The sequence below is a fragment of the Dryas octopetala genome, chromosome 6 (assembly GCF_963921425.1).
Source record: "Dryas octopetala chromosome 6, drDryOcto1.1, whole genome shotgun sequence".
NCBI lineage: Eukaryota > Viridiplantae > Streptophyta > Magnoliopsida > Rosales > Rosaceae > Dryas > Dryas octopetala.
Window position 1 is genome coordinate 20,876,760 of NC_141371.1, and position 9,512 is coordinate 20,886,271.

A 9,512-nucleotide genomic window follows, 5' to 3' on the forward strand; every position below is an offset into this window, starting at 1 on the left:
CAGTCCCAGTCAGTCGACTCAGTCCCACACCGGCAGCGTCAAAAGGGGAAAGCCGACCTTTAGGTGACGGATTTCAACGAAATTTGGAGAAATTTAATAAAAAATGTGCTTGGAGCATTTTCGAAATTTCGGACAAAATTTAAGCGAAATTTCGGGCAAAATTTAAGCGAAATTTCGGCAAAATTACCAAAATTTCATTAAAATTTTTACGAAAAATAACGAATCTGTGATAAAATTTCTGAATCCCCAAAAAACGAAAATTTCGGCCAAAATTTTCGAAATTTCATTCTTTGCCTATAAATCAATGGATATACAACTTTTATTTTTGTTATAATTCCGGTTGTGCCCTTCCGATTATGATTACTGTGCACGACTCACTTTCCAATTTTATTTCTCTCGTTCTCTCTTTCTCCTTTGTCTCTCTCTCCTCTGGTTCTCTCTGTCTCTCTCCCGGCGCGTGCTTCGTTGTCCGGCGACGGTTGTCGGCGATACCGGTCCCGATCTTCTCATCTCTCCTCCTTCTTCCTCCCCCTGTATTCCACTCTCAATGAAAATTAGCGTCGACGCCGGATCGGGTCTAGGCAGACCCGAGCTCCCTCACTGGCGATCCACCGAGCTCGTCCTACTCCGACGCCTCCAATGGAGGACGGAAGTCCAGCTCCGTCGCCGTCGCCGCTTGCTCAGTCGTCGGAATGTTCGTCGCGTGCTTCACTCCGCCGGAGACCAAGAGCTTCGCTGATTCCGACGAGTTCAAAGCTCCCTCTAGTAATTCCGTTTCCTTTTCAAGTCTTTGGATGTCATGATCTGGTACTTGAACTTGCTTTTCTTTTCTTTTCTTTTCTGGTTTGTGTTTGGTTGCTGAGAAACATTGTGGAAAATGAAAGAAGATGGGGTTAAATTAATTTATACAATTGAAAGTCCTCTGTAAGTAGGTATGGTCCTTCCTTCTTGACTTTCAAAATTAATGAAAACGAGAGCCTCTATGGGGTAGATAAGCAGAAATGGTGAAGAAGAAGAGGAAAAGATGGCCAAAAAATAAAACAATGTAAAAAGGAGATGTGAAACTGAAACCCATATTGTTAAAGACTGACTGTACAAAGTCATGTGAAAGAATCATATTAAATTTCTTATCTTTATGTAGAAGATGGGTGATTAGATACTGCACATTGTATTAAAGACAAATTAATCAATTCCGATACTGCACATTCCACAGTAAAAGTCAACATTAAGCGCATTTTCCAAATTTTGAATGGCACTAATTGCTGCTACCCATAATAACTTCCTGTGTTTTTGTCTTTCTGGATTGTTCTTTTCAGTACGGATCTTTGGTCTAATGTGGGTGCTGATCTACCAAGGCTAGTGTCTTGGTTGATCTTAGCTTTTGTGGTATGCCGGGAGGTTCCTATACTTTTTCAGAAGGTAAAACATTTCTCTCTCTTTTATTCTATTTTTATTTTAACCATATTCTTTGGAATTCTTCATCTTATGGATTGTAGTATTTTAAATTATAAATCATACTCCATTTGTTGGAGACTTGTTAATGGTGCACTTGCATGTGATGTTTTAGGACATATGCCATGGAAAATTAATACACTAATATAAGGAATTAAATATTAAGATGTAAGAGGTCTGATTTTGCTTTAAAATCTGAGTTAGTGGTGATATATAAGTAATTTTCCATAATTTTTTCTTGGTAAAAAGCTTAATTCTCCAAACATTATGAAAATGTATTATATTGGTTTTCATTGCTACATGACTTGAGTTCTTTAGTATTTTTTCTGATTTGAGCATAGGGTAATGGTTCTAAGTAATTTTCCATCATACTCATCTTCTGCCATTGTCTTAACTGGGAGACTGTTGTGTATTAGGATGTGATTAATGATGTACTATGTTTTGCTTCTTGTGCAAATTCTTTAGAACTTGCTATCTAGGATCTTTGTAGGATAGTGGACATCTTGTCCACCAATTGTTTTATGTATTTTTTTTATTTTCTTTTAATGAAAATTTGTTTCTTAAAAAAAAAAACACAAAACAAAAAAAGATTTAAAGAAAGAAATTTTAAGTAGGATTCAGGAAATTGATGTTTTGGAGGAAGATGGGAACCTTAATGAGGCTTTGAAGGAGAGGGGTGACCTTAGAGGTAAATATCAAAGAAGAGATCTCTTGGAAACAAAAAATCAAGGTGAAATGGTTAATAGATTGGGACAATAACTCTAGGTTGTTTCATAGGATTGCGAGTGGTAGGAAGGTGGAAAAATTGATTAATAAGCTGGAAGATGAGGAAGGCAACATCACTGATAGTGAGGATGCCATTGTGAGTTTGGCTTCTTTTTGTGGTGAGGTTTTGGGAAGAGTCTTGTGGGTAATTTGGCAAGTGGAGCTGCTTTCTGAATTATTTGGTAGTTTTAACATGTGGGTTTGTTTCATGATCTATATTAAAAAAAAAAAAAAGGTTAAATACAAAAATGGCCCATGAAGTTTACAGTAAATCTCAATTTAATCCACTAACTATAAAAAGTGTCAATTTGGTCCACGAAAAATGGTACAAAAATAGTCCAGTGAACTTCACCAAAGTTGTACAGGAAATTTAACGAAAAATGGTCATGTACACAGCAAGTGACCACATTTTCAGGGGCATTTCAATTCGTTCATCACATTTTCATGTGACCAATTTCGTTAATTTTCGGATGGAAATTAACGTTTGTACTGCTTTGGTACAACTTGGAAAATTCGTGGATCAAATTAACATTTTTTATAATTAGTAGACCAAATTGAGAATCAATGTAAAGTTCGTAGACCATTTTTGTATTTAACCCTTATAAAAGTATGCATTGAACTTCGCTTCATGTAGATTTGAGGTGTTTCTATAACAATTGAAAGTATCTTCCAATTACTTTGATCTATGTGACTTTTATATTTCTTGTCTTTGTTTGTCATGCTTTGGCATTATTGATGGTGGCTGACATTTGGTGTTAAACAAATTTCTAAGTTGCTTACTGCTATGCTTGCACTTTCCGCCGTTAGTGAGCATGGTGAGAATATTACTTTGTCATCTTGCCAATATCTCCATGCAAATAAATGGGCATCTTATTTTCACCACCAAGCTACATTGGAATGTCTATACACTTCAATTCTATTTATATAGCCTATTTTTATGAGTACCTTGAGTGTGGATTTAGCTCCCAAAAATAAAACAAATGACATTGTTGTTGTCTGCTTGTGCCTCTTTGATTTGTTCTGAGGCGAGGATGAAAATTCTCTTAAAGTTTTATTTTCAGGGTTCAGAAGTTAGTGGTTCAACTCACTCCAATCTTGCACCAAAGAACATTGAAAATCTAGAACAATTTGTGACGGAATTTTTCAAAAGCCTTCCTTGCACACTAGTTACCTCTGTGAGTGTGCTTGGAGGGCCTCATTCTAGTCTCTTACAACAGTTGTTACAATCTAATTCGAGTGTTAGAGCATGAATTCTGGTAACACGTTTGAAGTCTAACCATAAACTCATTGTTATGCTTTTGTCAGTCTCTGAACAAATTGAAGGTAATCTTGTTTTGACAGCAGTTCAATATATGCGTTCTGCATTATTAATAATATGCAACTTGTAACGGGAGCTCCTAAATGGAAAGTACATGCCGCCTTAGATTGCATTTGTCTATGGGCTTTACTAGGCTCCACTGACGTTGATGATATTATTCCAGAGTATAAAATCATAAGGGAGGGGATTCACTTGTTAAAAGCGGATGAAAGTGGTCGTAAATCCCTTGATGGTCGCCTTGGCCAATTTCTGAGGTAGGTTGTTTCAATCATGTTACATAACTATGTGGAAGATACATGACATCTCATTTTTAACACAAATTTAAGACCATTGGATTCAGCCACTTACAATGGTTTAGATGAATGCTGATGTACCTTTTTCTCGTCTTAAATAAATAAAAGAAATGAAATTAATTATAATGGGAAAAAGTTTAGCGTGAAAATTAGATCTATTTCAAAACTTTCAGGGAAGATGAAAGGTTTATCTATAACTGAAATTAATGAGAATTTGTTAATAGGTAGATTGAGTTTGTTTTTCTTTCAGATATAACTAGAGGTTAAAGAATCAATTTTTTTGGTATACTTAAAGTTTGCTAACCAGATTATGCGAGTGTTTTATACGTTCAGAAACCCTTAGGTTGGTCTATATCAAAGAGGATATTTTTTGCTTTAAAATCTGAGTTAAAGGTGGTGTTAACTAATATCCTATAATATTTCCATGCACTAGTAATTTAGTTACAGTATGATTTGGTCTTTCAAAGTACGTTTTTTTGGGAGAATGGTAAAGCAAGTTCCTGGGCTCGGCATATGAGAGGCTACCCAAGAAATTGAAAAATCAACCCGATAAGAAGACAATAAATGAGAGTGATATGACAGTTCTCATCAAAACATCCACAGATGCCTTTAATGAAAAGGTGTATCTTTGAAAACTTTATACTAATGGCATTGAGAAACCGTCTGAATTAGCCTTCGAAGAAATAAAGAAAGTACAAAAGACACTTGAAAGTGTGAAGTCAGTAAGAAGAGAGCCAATAATTTTGGTTCTGGACCCGGAGATGCAGGTATGCGTTTGATTCCTTTGCAACTAGATAGACAACAATGTATTAAGCTTACAAACCTTATCTGTTTTTGTTTTTGTAATAGATGTTACCTCTGGAGAGTTTGCCAATTCTAAAAAACCAGGAGGTCTATTGGATGCCCTAAGTAGGGAGCATCTTCGTGACTATGCAAAATATCCAAGTTCGCGAAAGCCAAGTTTGGAGTACTAAGATTCCATGCATTGATCCTTCACATACAATTGATCTCCTGAATCCTAGTAAAGATTTAGCTGCTACATGAGATTTTAAAATGTATTATGAAATTTTCATTTGAATAACTCCAAATGAGAATTCAAATGAAAATTCCTGTATTAGCTAAATATTTACTGGGATTCAGGAGAACAATTGCATGTGAGGGAATAATGCAAGGAATCTTAGTACTCCAAACTTATCTTTCGAGAACTTGGTTATTTTGCATAGTCACAGAGATGCTTCCTACTAAGGGCATCCGATAGACCTCTTGGTTTCTTAGAATTGGCAAACTTTTCAAGGGTAACATCTACTATAAAAATAAAAACAAGTAGGGTTTGTAAGCTTAATAAATTGTTGTCTATTTAGTTGCTCTATCTAGTTGCATAGGAATCAAACGCATACCTGCACCTCCGAGTCCATAACCAAAATTATTGGCTCTCTTGTTAGTGACTTCACACTTTCAAGTGTATTTTGTACTTTCTTTATTTCTTCGAAGGTAAATTCAGACAGTTTCTCAATGTCATTAGCATAAAGTTTTGAAAGATACACGTTTTCATTCAAGGCATTTGTGGATGTCCCGAGGAGGACTTTCAGATCACTCTCATTTATTGTATTCTTACCGGGTTGATTTTTCAATTTCTTGTGCAGCCTCTCATATGCCGAGTCCAAAAACTTGCTTGACCATTCTCCCAAAAGAACGTACTTTGAAAGACGAAACCATACTTCTTCTAAATCACTAGAGCATAAAAATATTACAGGTTATTAGTTATACACCACCTTCAACTCAGATTTTAAAGCAAAAAATATCCTCTTTGATGTAGGACAACCTAGGGGCTTCTAAATGTATAAAACACTCGCATAACTTGGTTAGCAAACTTTAAATATACCAAAAAAATTGATTCTTTAACCTCCAGTTATATCTGAAGGGAAAACAAACTCAAGTTACTTATTAACAAATTCTCAATAATTTCAATTATAGATAAACCTTTCATCTTCCCTAGAAGTTTCGAAAAAAATCTAATTTTCACGCTAAACTTCTTCTCATTATAATTAATTCCATTTCTTTTATTTATTTAAGACAAAAGAAAAAGTTACATCAACATTGATCTAAACTATTAAAAGTGGCTGAATCTAATGGTCTTAAATTTGTGTAAAAAAAGAGATGTCATGGATCTTCCACATAGTTATGTAACATGATTGAAATAGCCTACTTCAGAAATTGACCAAGGCGACCATCAAGGGATTTACAACCACTTTCATCTGCTTCTACCAAAGTGAATCATTTCCCTTATGATTCTATACTCTAGAATAATATCATCAACGTCAATGGAGCCTGGTAAACCCCATGGACAGACCCAATCTTGGGCGACATGTACTTTCCACTTACAAGCACCTGTTAGAAGTTGCAGATTATTAACAATGCAAAACTCATATATTAACTGCATGCCTTCAAAACAAGATTACATTCAATTTGTTCAAAGACTGCAAAAGCATAACAATGAGTTTACGATTAGACTTCAAACGTGTTACTAGAATCCATGCTCTAACACTCAAATCATATTGTAACAACTATTATAAGAGACTAGAATAAGGCCCTCCAAGCATGCTCTAGCACTCGAATCAGATTGTAACAACTGTTGTAAGAGACTAGAATAAGGCCCTCCAAGCACACTTACAGATAATTGGTGTGCAAGGAAGGCCTTTGAAAAATTCTGTCACAAATTGTTCTAGATTTTCAATGTTCTTTGGTGCAACACTAGAGTGAGTTGAGCCACTAACATCCGAACCTTGAAAATAAAGGTTTAAGAGAGTTCTCATCCTCGCCCCATAACAAATCAAAGAGGGGCAAGCAGACAACAACAATTCCATTTGTTTTATTTTTGGGAGATAAAATCTACACTCAAGGTACTCATAAAAATAGGCTATATAAGCAGAATTGAAGTGTATAGACATACCAATGCAGCTTGGTGAAAATTTCCCACAACCCATCCAAAGAGACTTGCTTTACCTACTCCTCCAACCCAATTAGCTTTACTTGCACCACCCACCCATCCCAAATCACTCACCAGATTTCCCTAAGCACAGCTAACCTCCCAAACCCCAAGTAACAAACCTACTACCTCCCTCTGTTTCCCATCGTTTATCCGAAGCTGAATATCAGGCGGTATGAAAAGAATCAGTGTTTCTTTTGTGAAGGACCATTCAGACCTAGGCACCTTTGTAAGAAGGCTTGAGCATTATTGATTGATGCCACTAGTGAGTATACTGTGGATATTTCAGAACATGTGGGCGAGGATGTGGTGGTGACTGAGGTGTAAGATATCGAGCCTTTGATTTCCATTCATGTGCTTGCGAGCCCGTCCAAGACAGACACCATGTGTATGTGAGGATTAATTAGGAAACATAAGGTACATTTTTTTTCTTTGATAAGAACAATACTTTTATTAATAGAAAACAGAAAGTACATCATAGTGGGCAACCTATCCGCTAACGCAAAAACTAAAAATTTTACAATAGAGAACAGCTAGACAGAACAATATAGCCTTCCATTGGGAAACGTAAGGTACATGTCACCCATAATTTCATCAACCCTTCCATTTTGAAACATATTGTTTGCCCTTTGTACAATGCTATACCTCTCCATGTTTTGGTAGCTAGTGGCACTCATATGTTCACTAAAGAGCACACGCCTAGTATGGCAATGAAGCTACAGGGCTTTGAATTTTCTACAGATTAATATATTTGGTTAGTGTCTGGTTGTGAAGTGTTGTTGGGAGCCGCATGGCTCATAACATTGGGAAATATTTTGTGGAAATTTGAACTAATGACAATGAACTAAGATCCAAATAGTATTTCATGTTTCTTTGTTGAAAGCCAAGTTGGGATGTAACATCACACCTTCAACTACCATGCCCCCCTTGGTCGCTAGAGATAGGCCACAATGCATTCCTGAGAAGATATTGGACCATGGCTTGGTCAAGCGCCACAATCTGCCAGTGACCCACTAATTGATCAAATGGGCCGCCTATCCTTCTGAAGATACGATAGGGGAGGACGCTGCTTCTATTCAGGCCCATTTTTCAGATTGCTTGGCCTGAGGACAGGCCTCTTTTTGAGGGGGAGGGATACTGATAGGTGACCATTTACTGATAGTAATATTTGGGCTGAGATAATAGGTGAGACTCATCACTTTCGTGTGAGGGGATTTCTAGAAGTTTGATTGGTTATGGGTTATTAGTATATTAATTCAATAACCTGTAGTATTGTCATGTGGTACTTGTTACTTCTCTCATATCCATTTCCTTTAAAAGATCCTTTGTAATAGTGAAAATGCTATCTGAGAAATGAATACTCTATAATTTTCTTTGAGGTCAGCAACCTGTAATTTGCTAAAACCTCAATTTCATATTTGAGTCCTACCAAATAGACCTTAGCAATTTAATCTGATAATGCACCACAAACGCAGAATAATTAAAATAAAATCAATACGCATAACACACCCAGAAAGATAAAATAAAACCAATTTGCATGACAAACCCATTAAATAAAAAAAATAAAAAAACAATGATTCTACAACATTGCAAACAGAGTAAAGGCACACAATGTAGGAAGAATTAACAAATCCAACCGTCTTAAAATTCTGACAAAATATAGACTATAAAGAGAAATCCACATTAAGAAACCCAAAAGGAATAAAACAATGGTCCAAAAATGCAATCTCTTTAGTGGAATTTTTTGTGAAAAAAAATGAGAATAATCAAAGACCCACGCTACCCATATGCAAAACCCAAACACTAAAATACAAAGAATAGGAACATACCTGCAAATTGTTCGAATCCAAAACCCAATACCCTTCACGGTTGCTGTCTGTTCTTGGAAAACCCTAAAGCACACAACCAGTGATTCAACTTTTCAAATTTATTATCAATTAAAGAAAACTATGGAAGAGATGGCTGAGAAGAAACAAAGAAACGAAGTGTGGAAAGAGAAAAGAGCTAAGAAAGAAAGAGATGGCGGGAGGCTTTACCCAGAGGAAAGTTTTTGGAGTGAGATGAAGGTGGTGGGGGGGCTGCTTCGTTGGAGGTTGAAAGTGAGAGAGAGAACCAGCGGCGGCTGTGCAAACTGATCAGGAAGAATAAAAACATAGGGTTTTAATGGGGAGCAGTTTTGTTCACTTCTTTTTAACTCCAGTGTATGCTCACCTCTAATTTAAAATACTGACACGTATTTAAAAAATTAAGCATGAGTTTATCTATTATATTTAAGGCATAAATTCAATTTAGACACATAACTATATATGCTATTTCAACGAAATCCACAAACTTTAAAATATTTCAAATATACACTCGATTTATTATCTAAATTGAAAAATAAATTTTTGCCTATTAATCGGTTGAGAGATCAGTTAAATGTCATCTTGGCTTTTGCTGATTGGGATTACTTAGCAACGTGGCGCTATCTCAGCAAACATTTCTTTCTAAATGAGCGACACGATGACACATATATACCTAACCCCTGATACGGGCCCACAAACTCATCATCACTTTCTCGCTCGTTGAACACAAGTGAAGAATTTATATTTGAATTTGGGGGAAAACGTGATGTTTTTGGGAGACTAAATGGTCAGGAGAGCATTCGATGAGTGGGAAAGAAGTGATGGGTGTGTGGGCCCGTGTCAGGTGGACATGT

General features: G+C 36.2%; 1 long non-coding RNA gene across 2 annotated transcripts; it reads right to left on the minus strand.

Annotated features, from left to right (window-relative positions):
- Positions 1 to 729: 729 nt before the first annotated feature.
- On the minus strand, positions 730 to 8,946 carry LOC147283196 (uncharacterized). 2 transcript variants are annotated; one of them, XR_015123074.1, is made up of 3 exons: positions 8,851 to 8,946; positions 8,644 to 8,706; positions 730 to 858 (listed from the first exon to the last, which is right to left on the minus strand). It is a non-coding gene; the product is annotated as an uncharacterized LOC147283196 (long non-coding RNA). The 2 variants fall into 2 exon arrangements; XR_015123075.1 differs by lacking the exon at positions 730 to 858 and adding an exon at positions 4,881 to 8,266.
- Between the last annotated feature and the right edge of the window lie 566 nt (positions 8,947 to 9,512).